The sequence below is a fragment of the Panthera pardus genome, unplaced genomic scaffold, assembly GCF_024362965.1.
Source record: "Panthera pardus isolate Hobbes unplaced genomic scaffold, ASM2436296v1 HiC_scaffold_13, whole genome shotgun sequence".
NCBI classification, from domain to species: Eukaryota; Metazoa; Chordata; class Mammalia; order Carnivora; family Felidae; genus Panthera; species Panthera pardus.
In genome coordinates this window covers 14,878,232-14,897,641 of record NW_026526688.1, presented here as the reverse complement: position 1 = coordinate 14,897,641, position 19,410 = coordinate 14,878,232, and the positions used below count along the sequence as shown (strand labels likewise).

At 40.6% G+C, this 19,410-nt stretch overlaps 1 long non-coding RNA gene across 1 annotated transcript in view; it reads left to right on the top strand.

The window, feature by feature from the left end:
• LOC128776486 (uncharacterized) overlaps positions 1–18,862 on the top strand; it is a 33,818-nt gene extending 14,956 nt beyond the window's left edge. The window contains exons 2-3 of the long non-coding RNA XR_008421532.1: positions 2,838–3,002; positions 18,698–18,862. This is a non-coding gene — a long non-coding RNA (uncharacterized LOC128776486). The remainder of the gene's footprint in view (positions 1–2,837; positions 3,003–18,697) is intronic.
• The last annotated feature ends 548 nt before the right edge of the window (positions 18,863–19,410 follow it).

Sequence of the window (19,410 nt, the reverse complement as noted above, 5' to 3'; positions counted from 1 at the left end):
GAAAAGAGAGGGAGAACAAAAGAAAGGATGATAGGTAGGTGTTAACAGTCCCATCAACAACCCAACACCTAACTGTTGGCTAACAACTACAGAAGAATGAACTAAAAATTTTTATTTGTGAATTTGGAGATGGACATCTTTCCTTTTGTTGAATCATATTTTTATTTACAAAGTTAAATTTCCATTCCTCTCTTTGGCTGATTACATTTAACATTTTCCTAAATTAGGGGCGTCTGGGTGGCTCAGTCGGTTGAGCGTCTGTCCGACTTCAGCTCAGGTCATGATCTCACAGTTCGTGAGTTTGAACCCCGCATCGGGCTCTGTGCTGACATCTCAGAGCCTGGAGCCTGCTTCCAATTCTGTGTCTCCCTCTCTCTCTGCTCCTCTCCCCCTCATGTTCTGTCTCTTTCTCTCAAAAATAAATAAATGTTAAAAAACATTAAAAAAAATAAAATTTTCCTAAATTTGACCTACTTTGTACGGTGATAAATAACACTTATCCTGAAACTATGAACATTTCTCACTGAAGGAAGTAATGATCCTTTCTAAAGAGCAGATAGGGGCTGCTCATAGCCGACTACCAACCCTATTGTTAAAGTCTTCAGAATCTTCTGATATGTATAATTTTACCTCCTACCTTGCTCGAAAGTAATTGACCCCTATTTCCCTTTAAATTATATATAAATTCAGTTTTTATAAATCCATTCTTAAAAAATTATTAGGGAAGCTGCTATGTTACATCAAAACAGAGTTTTAGTAGCTCCTCGGATATTTATTTACAACATTCTATATTTCACAAAATATTTTCATGCGTATTTTCACACTGATGCTAAAGTAGACAGCATTTCACAGTGATGGAATAAGCTTAAGTAAATATTAGGCTAGATACTAGTCTGAGGTCAAATAACTATTGAATGGTGGAGCCAGGTGTTCTGGTTTCTAATAAAAATCTTCCCATTATCCTGATATAAATTAAAAGACTCTTTTAGTGCAAATACTCATTTTACTTAGTTTTATAAAGTTTAGATTTTTATGAAAGTATCATTTTCTTTAAGTGCAACTATTTGCTGGGAATTGCACTAAATTTATAGATTTAGTGAACTGAACAATTTTACAATTGTTTTTTTATAGATTAGTTTTTTTATAGATTAATTTAGTGAACGGAACAATTAAAATATGTTGTCCCAACCAAGAACATAGTAGTAATATTCATATATGCAGGATTTCTTACCTCCTTATTTCTAAATTTCTTAACTCAAATATTTAAAAAAATATATATGTGGGGCGTCTGGGTGGCTCAGTCAGTTAAGCGTCAGACTTTGGCTCAGGTCATGATCTCACAGTTCGTGAGTTCAAGCCCTGCTTTGGGCTCTGTGCTGACAGCTCAGAGCCTGGAGCCTGCTTCAAATTGTGTCTCCTCTCTCCCTCTCTGCCCCTCCCCTGAACACACACTATCTCTCCCTCTCTCTCAAAAATAAGTAAACGTTCAAAAATATTTTTTAAAAATATGTACATAGTAAATCCAAGTAGTAAAAAGGGATATACAGTGAACAGAATTATAGCCTCATACCTGACCTCTGCCTCCCAGCTTCTCTTCCCAGAGAAAGCCAATTTCTCATCAGACATTTCCAGAAATTTTCTATGTAATACAGGTATATACATAATAGAATGTTTAAATGACACTCTTCCTGTCAAAATTTTAGCAGAGGGAGGAATTCTTTGTAAGTTTTCTTCTAAACAGACCACCATGCCAAAATTTCAGCATAGATTAAGGATTCAAAAAAGCTGAATGATTTGTGGAGATTATTTTAGAAATGGCTGTGCTGTGGAGTCATCCAGAGAGTAAGAGTGGGGAATACTCAAGGTCAAGAGAAAGGGATTTCAGTGGAAAGTCTCAGAAAGTCTAAAATATTCACCTGTCATTAAGGAAACACAGTACATGAACCAACTCACACCTAGAAAATCTAAAAAACAAAGAAGAGATAGCTAGTTCCTAAGAAGGAAGGAAGGAAGATGGGGTTGTTGATGTTTTGGGATCAGCCCACCATTCTTAAGTGTGTCCAGCCTAAAGTTGCTTGAATAGTTCCTGAGGATCAGATGAGGGCCATAGAGCCTGGAGTTAATTAAAATCCTGACCAGGGTGCCTGGCTGGCTCAGTCAAAGAGCATCAGACTCTTGATCTTGGGGTCGTGAGTTCAAGCCCCACACTGGGTGTAGAGATTACTAAAAAATAAATAAATAAATGCACTTAATGGAGCTCCAAAAAGAAAAAGTCCCTGTGCAGCGGACCATGTAAGACCCTATGAATGGTAGAAATGGCAAGAGAAGGAAAACACATTGCCTGAGTTGTTGTGGGAAATACAGTCACATATTCCTAGTAGTGGTCTTGGAAGGACAAAATCACCTGCTACAGGAAGAAACAATTTTTGGTTTTTGTTGGGTTTTGTTTGTCTGTTGTTTGAGAGAGAGAGAGAGAGAGAGAGAGAGAGAGCACTCACAGAGGGGAGGGGGCAAAGGGAGAGAGAGAATCTGAAGCCCCAAGAAAGAAGCAGTTTTAAACTCTTGCCAGGTTCAGGGAATGAGAAGTCATCTGATGTAGTTATAAGGTTTAAATCTCTTATGACCAAACGTATGAATATAGTCCTGTTCAAAATCAAGTGTTCTTTAATAGTCGTATCAAGGCCTTTTATGGTAATGTGGAGTTACCCTCAAGGTCTAAGCCAGGATTCTCTCTTCCATACTTTAAGATACAGAAATCTGAGGCTTCAGTTAAGGGCTTTTTCTGGCTCAAGTCCTTCTAAATCTACTACTGAAGGGGTATTGACTCTCTTTTGCAGGCCTTCTCCGTGTGGAGTCAGAGGAGGCCCTCTCCCGCTGGACGAAACACAAATCTCAGGCTCTTTAACCGACATCCGGAAATTTCCATCTTGCCACCTACAAATCTGAAACCTGAAGTGATTCGATCTCCTTTTAATCAATAACAAAGAATGCCTTCACTACAGGTATTTTCCGTGTATATAGTTTTTGAATACTTTTTGTTGTGGTGGTGGGTTTTTTGAAGAGGGGAGGGGTTATAAAAATGAGGGTGGGGCGCCTGGGTGGTTGAGAGAAGCTCAAGGTTCACATTCTGTCCATCCTTCTTCCTAAACTCTTATCTCTTCCCAACAGCCTCTGCTTTAACAACAGAGATACACATCAAAATTTAGAGGAACTAAGTGTTACCGAGGCTCCACTGCTTTGTGCCAGCTATTTCTTGTACTTCAAATATTTAACCCTTACAACAATTACATTAGGCTGGTCTTATCACCTTTGTTTTATAGATGAAGAAATTGAGATACAGAGTTCAAATAAATGCCCAAGGTCATGCATGACATAGTAGATTCAAGATTTCAATCCAGGCTAGTCTAACTTCAAAGCTCTTTCTACTATACCACTATTTGTACCCGGTTAAAGGAAAAACTGTGTGAACAAATGCCTAGTGGGTTAAGTTCTTAAATAAATATGTAGAGGAGGAAAAACTTTCTCTACACTCTTAGGTTCATGTCTGGAGCCTGAGAATTAGACTGAAAAAGATTCACAAAAGGCATACACACTTTATTTGATGTTAATATTTCAATTTTTTTATGTGCATGGTGGTCTTCATATAAAGTGAAAATCCAAAGAAGTAGTTAATCTCAGGGGGCTTATAAACCATCCTAACCAAGGTAATGAATTGTGGAGAAGTGACAAAGTAAAAGGGGTTTGGTAAGTTGTGGGAAAGTAAATATACAGGGGAAACTACTGGAAGATAGGGTTATTTAGTATGGGTTTGAAATTTTTTTTAATGTTTATTTATTTTTGAGAGAAAGAGAGAGAGAGAGACAGAGCACAAGCAAGGGAGGGACAGAGATGGGGGGAGACCCAGAATCTGAAGCAGGCTCCAGGCTCTGAGCTGTCAGCACAGAACCCAATGCGGGGCTCGAACTTATGAACTGTGAGATGATGACCTGAGCTGAAGTCAGATACTTGACTGACTGAGCCACCCAGGCGCTCCTAGTATGGTTTTGTTTATGCAGACTTGTCTCGGTGCTTTCTCCATCTCCTGTGGTAAAGGTTTCTCCCTTTCTGGTACAACAGGAGACACCTTCACAAAGGAAAATTTATGCCTTGCTTTTAGGCAGAAAGTCTCCATTGCTATCAGTTCAAAATAACCCTTATCCCAAAGTGGCATATTTTGGGGGGGGGCATATTATGACCCTCTTCAATTTACCGCTGCCATTTAACGCAATTATATAAGTAACTAAAATCCAGCTTCCCTTTATTCTTTATTTTCCTCTGTTACATTTTTTCTCATGTTTAGGCCACTGATTCTTTCAGGTTTTCCTTTTGCCTTGGCTACGTCACTGTGAAATTGAAATTTTAATTAGGTAGCATAAAATGATTTTCTAAGAAGATTGCTGTTAATAACTAACAAGCACTGCTGATTTAGGTACAGTTTTTAAATTAAGAAAATTGAGCCAAATTGTATTCATTTCTGCTGTAACAATAAATATAGTCTGATACAAAAGAACTTATGAATATTACCAAAACAGATAATATTTTCTTATTCATATTGTAAATTGTTCAGGCCAATGTCATCCTGATTTACCAAGATTGTTGTTCTGGAAACCAATAAAGTAATCAAAATTTCCAAAGCCCGTGAAAACTAATGACACTCACAAGGGAGACCCATATATGATCATGTATAAACTTGTGGAGAAAATGCATATCATTCAAAGTAGAGAATTAAAAGGGAGGGAATGCTAGATTGTGGTACATTGATTTGGTCAGTGCCTGAAAATTTTTACCGAAGGGAATACTAAAAGGCACGAATGTTACATGGCAAAACCATCCAGCAAATGAGTCCTAAAGTTTGAAATAGGGTTTTTAGGCAGTCTTGGATGTCCTCCGTCAGAATTATCTCCAGCAATTATTAGAAATTCACTTTTCGGGGCACCTGAGTGGCTCAGTCGGTTGAGGGTCTGACTCTTGATTTCAGTTCAGGTCATGATCTCATGGTTCGTGGGATCGAGCCCTGCACCGGGCTCTGCTCTAACAGTGCGGAAACTGCTTGGGCTTCTCTCTCTCCCTCTCTCTCCGCCCCTCCCCTGCTCGCGTGCGCGCTCTCTGTCTCTCTCAAAATAAACAAACAAACAAACAAACAAACAAACATTTTAAAAAATGCATATTTCTAGATCTCTGCCCAGTCCTACTAAATCAGAAATCCAGAAAAACAGGGCCCTGGAATCTGCTTTTTAACCAAGCTCTTCATGACTTTTCTACTCACTGAGGTAGAGAACCATAGACCTCGTGTCCAGGTCCCTGCTCAGGTGCCAGTCATTTGAATAAGTACAGTCACCTTGTAGCCCAACATTTAAAATTTTTGTTTGTGGCCAAATGTTGGCAAATATTTTCCTTCAGGGTTGGCATTCTTGAGATACTCAGGCATTTATAAATCCCTTTAAAATACTCAATTCAAAAGTTGTTTTATTAAGGAATGCTTTCCATCAAATTGTATGACAAACTTACAGACATGTATCTGATAACACCACAAACAAATTCAGCTAAAACTTATCCTCCTAATAAAGTATTAAGAAATCAAAACCCTTTACTTATGTTTTAGGGAAACATTTGAAATATTTATAGACAAAATGATTTGCTTCACAATAATATAGGGAGCAGATGAAGTTATAGATGAAATATGATTGGCAGGGAGCTGGTAGTTGTCAAGGTAAGTGATGATTATATGGGAGTTCATTGTATTATTTTGTTTACTTGTATGTATGTGTGATAAACTCCATAATAAAAAAATTGGAATAAAAAAAAGCTGCCCACCTTAATGCTTTCTAATGGCTGTCTTATTATAAAATCTCTGGGGTTTGTTGCTGATTATTCTCTTGGTTTTGCTAGTGGGAATTTTAAATATAGAATTAAGCATATACTAACTGTACGTTGGGATGCCTGGGTGGCTCAGTCAGTTAAGCGCTCAGGTCATGATCTCATGGTTTGTGAGTTCAAGCCCCACGTTGGGCTCTGTGCTGACAGCTCAGAGCCTGGAGCCTGTTTCGGATTCTGTGTCTCCCTCTCTCTCTGCCCCTCCCCCACTAACACTCTTGTCTCTGTCAAAAATAAATACCTGTACATTAATTGTAATTGTAATGTGAAGCTTAATTTAAGTGACCCAGGGAAAGTTTACTGTTGATGAGATTATTTTTTTAATTAACAGTTTCCTTCGGTGTTCGTTAATGGTAAGATTATTTTTTTAATTAAGTTTCCTTCGGTGTTCATTAATGGATGAACGGATTAACAAAATGTGGTGTGTGCATACAAAGGAATATTATTTGGTCTTAAAAAGGAAGGGAAGTCTGGGACATGCTACACTATGGATAAACCTTGAAGACATTGTGCTAAGTGAAATAAGCCAGTTATAAAAGGACACACTGTCCGATTTCACTTATTCGTGCCGTGTCAAATTCATAGAGACAGAAAGTAAAATGGTGGCTGCCAGGGGCTGGTAGTAGAAGGGTGGGGGGTGACAAAGTTCTGGAGATAAATGGCAATAAAAGTTGCACAACAATGTGAATTTACTTAATGCCACTGAATCAATCGTACGCTTCAAAATGGTAAATTTCATGTTCTATGTATTTTAGCACAACGAAAAAAGTATTAAGTACTATTATGTACCAGCCTGATGAACAAGACAATAAGGTGAGTGGTCTCATGAAGCTTCCATTCCCATGAAGGAAACAGACAATGACTAAGCAAAAGATAGATAATTGAGATAATGATTAAGGAAACGAAGAGGGTGATTTTGTAGAAAGAATAACTGGGAGTAAGAAATAGTCATTCTAGTTAGTGATATTTGAGATAAGACCTAAAGAATGACAATGAACCTTTAAAGGCATTTCAGGGAAAGGGTGCAGCAAATATGAAAGTCCTGAAGAGGGGAAGGATTTAATGTGTTTGAGGAAGAGAAAAGCAGCCATGGTAAGTGAAGAAGTAAGACAGAAGCCAGATGGTACATGGTCTGGAATCTTCTGAGTTTGTGCGAGGAAGAGATAATAGTGGGTTAGGTCAAGGGCTGGCAAACTTTTTCTGTATGGCACCAGATGATAAATAATGTAGGCTTTCTGGGTGATTCAGTCAATTAAGCGTCTGACTTTGGCTCAGGTCATGATCTCACGGTTCAGGGGTTCGAGCCTCATGTCAGGTTCTGTGCTGATAGCTCAGAGCTTGAAGCCTGCTTCGGATTCTGTGTCTCCCTCTCTCTCTGCCTCTCTCTCTCTCTCTCTCTCTCTCAAAAATAAATAAACCTCAAAAAATTTTTTTTAATAACAATGCAGGCTTTGAAGGCCTAGTGGGAAAAAATATATAAATAAATTCCTACAATGGCATTGGTAGAAGAAAACTCTATAATGATACATATAATTTTAAGAAAGGAGAGGCCAAAGGAACACTCTCTTTGTTCCACTTAGAAATGATCATAGCCTTGCCTGAACTATCGTCTTTTCCAAAGTGGGACTAATAACATAAAAATGGGCTCAAAGTGAGAAGTAAGAGAAAAACACAATGTTTGTTAAAAGGCTGACATGAGTATTGGGAAGAGACGATGTTATTGACCTAAACTACCGGCAAAATTGGAAGCAGGGAACTTTGCTTTTGATACCTGCTATAACACCATTTCATTCTGCAGTAAACACTTCTTAAGTGTTTGGCACGTAGGATGCCAAATACATTTTTGTTGAATAAGATGTGTATCTGCCTTTTCCTTCATTTAGTTCCTAAGAAATCAACGCCCTAATGCTGCCCCCTGGTGGCTCAAGGATCTTGTCACTGGACATTTCACCAAGCCTAACCTCTTCCCAGGCAATGCTCCTGGCCGGGCACCGAGCTTCTGTGTTTGACTTGTGGTTTTCCTCTCCCCGAAGAGATATTAAGGCTGTTGTAGGATAACAGTAGTGTAGGTAGAATAAACAAGTTTTTCCTTCTTATTAATTTCATACTTGATTTTTTTAAACCTCATCCAAGTTGGCCTACAACTCTTGTTAAAAATCTCTACTACTTAAGAGGGTAATAAGATATGGTATATGTTATATAATATGGCTATGTGCAAGAGTAGTCTCCCCCATTTTAAAATGAAAAGTTACTTTTTAGCCAAATGTTCTTTTAAAAAATAGTTCAAGTTAGCTTTCCTTTCTTAAGATAAATCATTCTTTCTTTTTCATAAATGTTTAAAAGTCATAAGGCAAACACAGTAAAATAAGTAACTGGCTGAAGCCAAAATTGGGGTTTAATTTTTTAAAAGGGAGTCTCAGTAGAATGACTTTAACTTAAGGTTATAAATCAATTTTAATTAATGTTCCTTAACATGAAAATGTATTGACCATGTTGAATAGCAAAGCTATGGAAACCAGAAGTCAAAGCAATATTAATAAAAATAGATTCCAGAACACAATTTTATAGAAGACTCGGTAAAAACATTTCCTTATTGAGTGAAATGATCACATCAGCACAACAGTTTACAAAATTATTGTTGACGTGTGTTGGTTTCTTAATCTCTTATAGGCCTATTTGTGCATAAAAAATATTTTTGAAACTAAAAAGAAAGACTAAAATTTCCTTCTTTAAAAGACACCAGTGCTTATTTCTGTTTATGCAAATACTTGATCCTGGAGTGAATTTGAAATATGTACCCACAGATTTCATTTTCAGTTGAAGCAGGACCACATCTGTCTGTCCTTGTCCTTGATGTTTGTTAAGCTACAAAAAGCTTACTCATAAAAGAAAGAAGTCGACTATTGCGGCAAATTTTTCATTGCTGGCCCATGAGAGTCAGGATACTTTTCTTTTGCAGACATCCAGAACACGTCTAGGAAAAGGTCAGGAATTTCATCCAGAGTGTACCCTCAGGCTGTAGTTGACAAAATTCTTTCTCTTGTCTCAAAGTCAAGTTCTCAAGCTGAGCAGAGAAGACTCAGAGAAAGGATCCCTCCCCCAGGTGTTCGGTGGCATTGAAAGGGAGGGAAGGCACTGTTCCCCCTGTTCTGCCGTGGGTTCTTCCGGGTGGCTTTCAGGAAAACTTGAGACCTACTGATATCTTTCCTCACTCTTAAGGCCAAACAGCAGTGGAAACATTTCAAGGTTTTCCTTCTCAGTGTGATTGTTCCAAAAATTCAGTTTCTTTTTAAACCCAAGAATGTGGGGCGCCTTGGGGACTCAGTCGGTTAAGTGTCCAATTTCGGCTCAGGTCACGATCTCTGGGTCTGTGAGTTCAAGCCCCACATCGGGCTCTGTGCTGACAGCTCAGAGCCTGGAGCCTGCTTCGGATTCTGGGTCTCCCTCTCTCTCTTCCCCTCCCCCCCCCCCCTCACTCTCTGTCTCTCTCTCTTCTCTCAAAAATGAATAAATGTTAAAAAAAAAAAAAAACACCAAAACCCAGGAATCTTGTTACTTGAAGTGGAAACATTTTCTCCAGGGCCTGGTAGATGCTCATTCGGCTAGTTCATGTGATGCAGTATTTGCTGACATTCTTTATCTTTGAAGCACCAGGAAAATCTGTCTTATTGTTTTCTCAAAAGTCCTTCTGCAAGCCCCCTTTGAACTCAGACAACCAGGCTGGGAACTCTCCTTCTGCTAAGCGGCCGGGTTGCTTTATATACCAGACTTATGTGCCTTTGTCCCGATTTTTCAGTTCTGAGAACATACTCAGGTGAACTGGGCTTTGTTTAAATGCGGTTTACTCTTCTTGTAAAATCACTCCGAACCTTTATCATTTCATTTCACTTCGGCACCTCTCTGTGAAGAAAGCAGTGTGTTGGGACATTGTCAGTACCTTTCAAACAGCCGTGGTTTGTAGTTAAGTTCTATTCACTTTTTTTGGAGCCACTGCTGCATTTTTAAGTTGTCTGACAACATACAAAGAGGCCAACTTGGATTGCCAGCCCCCCTAAAACCCATTGACAAATAACTCTCACTGTTACTTTTTGGGTATTCTTCATTTCACTAGCGGTGAAATGGCTCAGAGAGTTGTACGAACCCTTATTTAGAATCGTCCATTCGTGTAAACTGATGTCCGTCAATCTCATCTATTCTCCAGAACAAAATTGCTACCTTAGGCTGTCACACAAAAAGCGAAATGAATATGAAACAGAAGGGCATAGTGAAAAACCAAACGAGAGAATTGCAAGCACAAGAAAGTAATAATTCACTTTTACCTGCACGATCTACCTTTTGCAGCATTTACATCAGCAAAGCAGCGGGGGTGGGCAGCTGAGTCACAGCGCATCAAGATTCCTTCCTTTGAAAGGACATTTTGCCACAATAGTCTTTATTTTTTTAATTTTTATTTATTTTGAGAGAGACAGACAGACGGACAGAATGCAAGCTGGGGAGGGGCAGAGACAGAGGGAGACACAGAATCTGATGCAGGCTCCAGGGTCAGAGCTGCCTGCACAGAGCCAGACCCACGAACTGTGAGATCGTGACCTGAGCCGAAGTCCGACGCTTAACCCACTGAGCCACACAGGTGCCCCTTCGCCGCGATACTCTAACCAGTAGTCACATTTGCTGCTGTCCGTCGGTGGCATGTAAGGGGAGACTGGGGAGCTGGTGTCAGCAGCCTACGGTCTTCCCCTCACCCCACTGCCCCCCTGCAATAGTGCCTACTGATTATCAGATTATCAGTGGACCCCTTTATCCAGTGTCAAAAACGGAGAATGGACTCAACTAAATGAGCACTGTCCGACTGTGCCCTGCCGTAAGGGGCTCAGAGACCTCTAACGAAATTAATAGTACAATTGATCATTATGTGTGCTGAGGTTGAACAGCATGCAAAGTTCAAACAAATGTTCTGTTCCAGTCACACGCGCTTATAGGACCCCTAGCGACATTTTGCAGAACCCAGCACCGCCCCCCTCCTACCCCGCATGCCAGTTGAGAAACCATTCAAAGACAACGCGGGTGCATGGGAACTACTTGACTGATGATGTGGTCCAGCCTAGGCCTCTCTGGGGAGGTGCCTTATGAATTGAGACCCGCAGGTATGACGTATCAGGCCTTTGGTCAATCGGAATACCCCGATATCAACCTTGGACACTCCAGCTTCTTTCAAAGTTTATTTGTATTCTTTCCCTTCATTATTTTGTGATCCCAGAAAACATTTAAGCGTGGATGGAAATGAATTCAAGACCGCTTCGGATATACACAAGACAGTGTTTACTCTTCGAACACCGTGGGCTCGCTCTCCAAAGACCTAGGAAAGCTCCAGCATTTGGGAGAGACTAAAGCAGTGTTTGTGCTTGGTTTTTTGCAAGCGCTTTTTCACGTGTAGGGGGTGTTGGTGCTGCACCAATTAGCTGTCTTGGAGTACAGCGGCCTAGCAGTGAAGCCACAGGCTGTGATCAGCCTGGAAATGGATAGGGAAATGCTGTAGAATTGCTATCAGACCAGACACTCTTCCTGTATGCAACGGAAGAAAAAAATTAGGACGGAGTTTGTATTTTGTTGTCCCTGGTAAAAACCATCAAAGAGTTACCGATGTGAAAGAATTGTTTTTAGGACAAAAAACGAAAATCCTAAATATCGCCACAGCCGTAGTTTAATACCAGTGTAATTAGTATACACGCACGGATATGTGGATGGGTGACGTTAGTCAAGTTGTTTATATTCAAGGCCAACAATTGCTAACACCATTCCAAGTTGGCTTAATACATGATGTATTTATCTGAATTCCTGTCTTAGAGAAAGATTAATCCTTTTCCTGCCTTTCAGTTTGCGAATAAGTCACCAGACAAGATTTAATGAACGTCTTTCCTTTTGAGCAAGGCCATTCGAGGGCACACCTGCATTCTTGGCTGATAACATCTCAACTCCTGCTCTCTTGGGTAGTTTGGTTTTTGTCACTTTCCTAGTACTTTCTATGTGCAAAGCAATGTAAACACCCCACATAGCACCCCCTTTAATATTCTTTACTCTGATTATATATTTTTGCTCATCCTTTTATTTTTGAATTTTCGGCATAATTTTGTTTTAGTCATGTCTCCTGAGTGCCCCATAGGGTTGTATTTGCTTCGTGATGCATTCTGAAAAATGTTTTCTTCAAAAGATAAAGGTATAGGGGCGCCTGCAGGGGGCTCAGTCAGTTAAGCTTCAGACTCTTGATTTTGGCTCGGGTCATGATCTCGCCGTTTATGGGATCAAGCCCTAAGTCAGGCTCTGCGCTGACAACACAGAGCCTGCTGGGGATTCTCTGTCTGCCTCTCTCGCTGCCCCTTCCCCCCCTCAAGAGTGCACGCACACACACACACACACACACACACACACACACACACTCTTGAAATAAATAAACATCTATTTTTAAAAAGCAGTAAATTGATTCGTTAACATTTTTTGATAAGATATATTTGGTGTTGGTTCTGTCCTATTTCCCTTGTGCTTTCTCTTTTTAAATCTTTTTCAAGATGATGCATATGATCTATTTTGTTTTGTGTGTGTGTGTTTCCTGTGATAGGAAGTAAGATTTGAGTTTCTTCTCAGAGTTTACCTTTCTCACTTCATAGTATGCTCTAATCTCTGACTTCTTTCGGCAGTATTTTTTAATTCTTGTATTAGTGAAGGTTCTCCATAGAAGCAGAACCAATAGGAATATATGTACATTATGAAGAGATTTATTGTAAGGAATTGGGTCACATGGTTTTGGAGGCTGAGAAGTCCCAAGGTCTGCACTCAGCAAGCCGGAAACCCAGGAAAGCCAGTGGTACAGTTCTAGTCCTTCGTCTAGAGATCTGAGAACCAGCAGAGCCAGGGGTATGATCTCCAATCCAAATCTGATTCTGAAGGCAGGAGAAGACTGATGTCCTGGCTCCAAGATTGTCAGGCAGAAACAGCAAAATCTCTCTTCCTCTACCTTTTTGTTCTATTCAGGATTTCAATGGGTTGGTTGGGGCCCACCCAGAGTGGAGAAAAACAACCTGCTTTCTCAGGCTACCTATTCAGATATTCATCTCATCCAGAAATACCCTCACAGACACATCGAGGACAATGTTTAACCAAATACCTGGGCACCCCCTGGCCCAGGCAAAATTAACCATCACACTATTATATATACTATTCCCAAATTTCGTTGAATGTCTTTCTCAATGTTTACCTTTGAACACTTGAAAAAAAATCCATTATTTGATTTGCCAACTTTGGCAACCTTTGAGCCCATCTATTAAAGATGAGGAAATTTGTATACTTATTACCTCCTAACTTCTTTCTCAGCCTCTGGCCCGACTTTCATTAATTATATCATTTTTATGTTATCAAAAAATGTAATATTTACTTTTGTTTCTGCCACTTTAATCTTCAAGTTTGCTTTCATCTTTGTTATACTACTAAATAGAGTCAATGATCACTGCCAATACCTATGCCCTAGCTTTCCCGGTTATTGCTTGCTGGTTAAATTTTCCCCTAGTATATTACTTATGAAGGGCTCATAGGGACAATATTCCTTGAATTCTTGGATGTTAAAAATTGTTTGTCTTTTTCTTTTATATCAGAATCATTGTTTGCCTGGATATGAAATTTTTTAATTCTTTTTTTTTTTTTTTTTTTTTTTTTTTTTTTTTTAGAGAGAGAGAAAGCATGAGCAGGGGAGAGGGGCAGAGGGAGAGCAAGAGAGAATCTTAAGCAGGCTCCACACTCAGCGTGGAGCCCAACATGGGGCTCAATCCCATGACCCCAGGATCATGACCTGAGCTGAAATCAAGAGTCATATGCTCAACAGACTGAGCCACTCAGGCACCCCTGGATAAAAAATTCTTGGGTCACATTTCCTGTTTAATGTCTTCTAAGTGCTGACTTACTGTGAAGAAGTCTGAGGTCACTCTAACTTTTTTCTTATAAGTGACTTAATCTTTTTTGGTTGGACACCCAGGGGATTCTTTTCTAAACCTTTCAAGTCCAGTAAGTTTACTAGGATATATCTAAATATTTACTACTATGGATCAGTTTTCCCTGAAAAGCAGTGTCCTCTTCTGACATATCGATTCCAGCTTTCTTTTATTTCATAAATGTTTTCTTGAAATGTTATCATTTGTCCTGTCCAACTATTTGGACTTTCATTTCGAGACAATGCAGCTACGCGTATGGTGAATCTCCTTTCTCTGCTCTCCCCGTCTGTCATTTTCTCTCTCTAACCCATTTTAACCGTGGTTTGCATTTCCTTCCACCCACGTTTATGCTCTCTGCTCTCTGTGCTCCTGTGTCAGCCGCTGCGTCTAATCTCCCTTCACCACTACCGGTTTTCTTCCATTCCTTTGATGGCTGTCCTGTTTTCTTCTACTTGTTCCCGGAGTTCCCCCAGCTTCTGTCTTATGTATTCTTTCCCATTCCTCATTCTTTCTTGTCCAAGTTATGGTATCTCTGCTTCAAGCTGCTGCTTCAGAGGACTAACTGCTTTTTAAAGCTGTTGCTTTAGGGGCACCTGGGTGGCTCAGTCTGTTGAGCATCCTACTTTGGCTTCGGTCATGATCTAGCAGTTCATGAGTTCAAGCCCCACATCGAGCTCACTGCTGTCAGCGCAGTGCCTGCTTTGGATCCTCTGTCCCCCTCTCTCTCTGCCCCTCCCCCGCTCGCACTCTCTCAAAAATAAATAAAACATTAAAACATTAAAAAAATAATTAAGTTGTTGCTTTTAATTCATGAAGTTATGCAATGATCCAAATTCTTATCCATTCTATGCAAACATTTTTTCTTCTGCAGTTGTTGACTATTGCTTTTTTTTTTTCTTTCTGTTTCTCCTCCTTATCTTGTTAATTTTTTTCCTGAGGTATACTTTTATAGATCCTATATGGTTTCTTTTCTTTTCTTTTCTTTTTTTTTTTTTTTCTTTTTTTGCTTACTCATCTCTGAAACAGACAAATTATTTCTGGACCAGCTATTTGTAGAAAGTTCTGTTGCAGAGGATCCCAAACCATGTTGCTGCCTGGCTGGGATTTTTCTTACAACCTACAGTTTTGTTTGTAGGTTTAGGTGGGTTTTTTTGTTTGTTTTCATAATGCCGTATCTCTTTTCTCCTGTTGCTACAGAGACAGGCTGCTTCCTCCATGAGAACTGAACCTTTTGGTGCACGTACCCTGTTCCACTATCAAAACAAAGGATTTAAGTTCCGCGCTTCATGGTGTATCCTCACTTTAGTAAGTGTAGTTTGCTGGCTTTACGACACCGTAGGTGTTTTTTCTCTATATCCTTCTATGCTCATCCCTGATTGATCCCCACTGCTTTCCACGGTCCCTCTACTATTTTGTGATCTGGCATTTCTGCTGTCTCCTAATCTCTCTCTCTCTCTCTTTCCCTATCTTACACACACACATACACACACATTTTTATTTTTTGCTCATTTTCTCTTATGGTTTTGGATTATTTCCTGGAAAATAAGTGCCCCATGCCAGCTTCACACCATCAACTTCAAACTCTGGAAATTGCTCTGTATTATAACAAAACCTTATAAACACACGATGCATAACTCATATTTGTTCCCAAATTACACACATTAATTTAAGTGCCAATTTCATTTAAATTTTTACCTTGGAAGGCTTTATGTTTATTCCATCTGTGCTACTATGGGCCATGCTTTTCTATAGCTCGTCTTTGTGAATTCTTTCCCAATTAGCGAATTTACAATTGCAGTCTTTTCCATAGCTTTATAGAATTTTCATTTTCATACCCCAAATTAGTGCTCTTATGCTGCTAGATTTCTTAGCAAATGCAAACGTGTCTCGGACTGACTTCGTTGGCTGTAATGTGACCCATTGGGTCTATTATGCCTGCTGTGTACCTCAGGGTTCCTCAGGCTGCTAAGTTTCAGGCACAAAAATCCCTTTGAGGAAGAGTAAGTATTTTGGATCACACGGGCGAACATGCCTGATGGTAGGCTGAGTGCTAAAGACACAAGTCAGCCTGTGCTTAGGATGCGCTACATGTCCTGTGCCTCAAGAACACTCATGAGTTGTCTGCTAAGTATTCTCCCCAGCTCCGTAAGATGGGGGTGTTGTGTGCAACACGAAGACTTTCCCCTGGCAGGTAGGAAACGCTAAAGAGCTAGGCTGGAATCGGACTCTCGTGAGATGGACTTTTCCCGAAAGCAGGTAATCCTCTGGGGCTGCCTCTCTCCTCTCCCAAGGAGGCAGCCCTGTCCATTATGTGCTGTCCTTCAGTTGTGACTTCCATCACAAGTACCTTTTACTGATAAAGCAGGGAAGAGTGAATACTTTATTCTTTCTCACAGATTATATCAGATTTAAGAGCATGCAGTGTGTTTGTGGTTCCCATCCCTCAACTGTTGGACTGGAAGAAAACGTTGGAGATTATTTTAGTGAGAACAGCTTCTCCGGGAAGTCAGCGACGACCAAAAAATTAGGGTAGCAGCAAAGAGCTGCGTCAGCTAGATGTGACAGTAGCTCGAAATCCAGTAGAAGGGAATCCACAGTAACCATGGTGAGGAAAATCCATCGTGGGAAAGCACCCACACTGCATTATTCTCATCAGGTTTTGGGGGGAGTTTCCGAGGCACATCTCTTGCCTACTTTTTTTTTTTTTTTTTCTGGTACATAATTGTTTGGGCTCCTTTTAGGGAGAAAAGACTTTGAGAATGGGGAGAGAGTGTGCTCTGGGACCCGGGAAGCTGGCTGGTTTTAATGACTATCTTCTTATAGTGTGGCGCACAGGAAGAACTTGTGGGAGGTCCCGACAGCCAATTATTCACATAAGTCACTCCACAGGACATCTATTTTGGCCAGCACATCTTTCCCTTTTTGTAGTTAAAACATCCCTCTGGAGAAGAATCCTCGAGGCAACGAGGACTTTGAAAAACTCTCCTCCCCTACCCCCGCCAGTACCCCACCCCTGCCTGCTCCCACACCCCGCCATATGGTCTCAAGGAGGTATCGGTCCAGGTGCCTGGCTCAGGACAGCCTCATCAGCTGGTCCAGGGGCTAGAGTCCTGGGGACACATAAGTAACTGACTTTGTTCTGGTCCTACAGCATTGAATTCAAGTATGTTCTTGTTCAAGCCATGTTGTCTTGGGAAAGCTAAGACAACGGATGAAGTTTTTCCAGGCCTAAAAGTACTATATATTGAGCCCTAGAAATCATAGTGTGCATAACGTAATTCTACCATGGGGCGCATTTGGTTCGGGTACGGCAGCCTTCAACGTATTAGACAGGCTGCATCTCAGACCTCTCGCCTCTGCCACAGAAATGGGGGCCCGAGGGATGCAGCTGTGCCTTCAGAAGGTCTGATGTGACCCTCGCCAACTCAAAACATTATCTTTTGAGGGTCTGGGTCCAGAAGTTTCAACTTCTCTTTGTCCTCGGAAAATATTGTTGATTTCTCTGCAGAGTATCCCAACTGTGCTAACTTCGTTCTATATCCTTTAAAAAAGTAAACTTTGAGGGGTAGGTACCTGGGTGGCACAGTCAGTCAAGCATCTGACTCTTGATCTCGGCTCAAGTCACGGTCTCACAGTTCGTGAGTTTGAGCCCCACAATGGGCTGTGCACTGATGGCACAGAACCTGCTTGGGATTCCGTCTCTCCTTCTCTCTGCCCCTCCCCTGCTTGTTCTTTTTCTCTCTCTCTTTCAAAATAAATAAATAAATAAATAAACTTAAAAAAAAAAGGTAAACTTTGATTTATGCAGGTGGTATCTGTGTCTGGGCCTTCATGGAGCCAAGTGTACTCTTGACATTGATCCATAAATTATTCATGCACCCCCACCCGCACCCCATGGGACAGACATGTAACCTAAGCTTAGCAACTTGGATTCTCTTTCCTGAGAACATAAAGCTTGGTGCCCCAGAACTGAATTGTTTCAATGACAGTATCTTGATGAAAGTGTCTGTCTCTGGGGCATCTGGCTGGCTCAATGGCAGAGCACGCGACTCTTGATGTTGGGGTCATGAGTTCAAGCCCCACCTCAGGGATAGAGTTTACTTGAAAGGAAGGAAGGAAGGAAGGAAGAAAAATTGTCTTTGCTGCTTAGATTCTTCTTTCCTTTTTCAGCATAATGTAGGTTTTTTTAAAGTTTTTATTTTAATTTCAGTTAGTTCGCATACAGTGTTATATTAGTTTCAGGTGTGCGATATAGTAATTCAACACTTCTATACATCACCCTGTGCTCATCATGGCAAGTGCACTCCTTACTCTCCATCACCTATTTAACCATCCCCTCACCACCTCCCCTCTGGTAACCATCAGTATGTTCTCTATAACTAAGAGACTCTTTCTTTTCTTAAAAAAAAAAAAAATAGGGGGCACCTGGGTTACTCAGTTGATTAAGTGCCCGACTTTGGCTCAGGTCATGATCTGACAGTTTGTGGGCTCCAGCCCTGCATCAGGCTCTGTGCTGACAGCTCGGAGCCTGGAGCCTGCTTCGGATTCTGTGTCTCCCTCTCTCTGCCCCTCCCCTGCTCGTGCTCTCTCTCTCTCTGTCTCTCAAAAATAAATAAATATTAAAAAACAAAATAGGCACCATGACCAATGTCGGGCTCAAACTCATGACCTTGAGATCAAGAATTGCACACTCTACCAACTGAGCCAGCCAGGAGCCCAAGAGACTGTTTCTTCACTTGTCTCTCTCTCTCTTTTTAAAATTTATTTATTTATTTATTTATTTATTTATTTATTTATTTACTTTTTAGAGAAAGCGAGTGAGTGAGAGGAAGAGAGGGGTAGAGGGAGAGAGAGAGAATCTCAAGCAGGCTCCATGCTTGCACAGAGCTCGATGCAGGACTCGATCCAACAACCCCGGGATTTTAAGCTGAGCCAAAATCAAGAGTCGGATACTCAACCAGCTGAGCCGCCCAGGTGCCGTCTCTCTCTCTTTCCTTTTGCTTGTTTCGTTTCTTAAATTCCACATGTGAGTGAAATCATACGGTATTTTGTCTTTCTCTGACTTATTTCGCTTAGCATGATACTTCTGTAGCTCCATCCATGTCATTGCAAGTGGCAAGATTCCATTCTTTTTTTACGACTGAATAATATCCCACTGTGTGTATTTATATGTATACATATATACATACATATATACCACATCTTCTTTATCCATTCATTAACTGACGGACACTTGGGCTACTTCCATATGTTGGCTAGTGTAAATAATGCTGCTGTAAACATAGGTGTGCATGTATCCCTTTGAATGAGTGTTCTTGTATTCTTTGGGTAAATCCCCAGTAGTGAGATTGCTGCATCATAAGGTAGTTCTTATTTTTAACTTTTTGACGAAGCTCCATACTGTTTTCCACAGTGGCTACACCAGTTTGAATTCCCACCACTAGTGGACGAGCGTTTCTTTTTCTTCACATGCTGGCCAACACCTGTTGTTTCTTGTGTTATTGATTTTAGCCATTCCGAC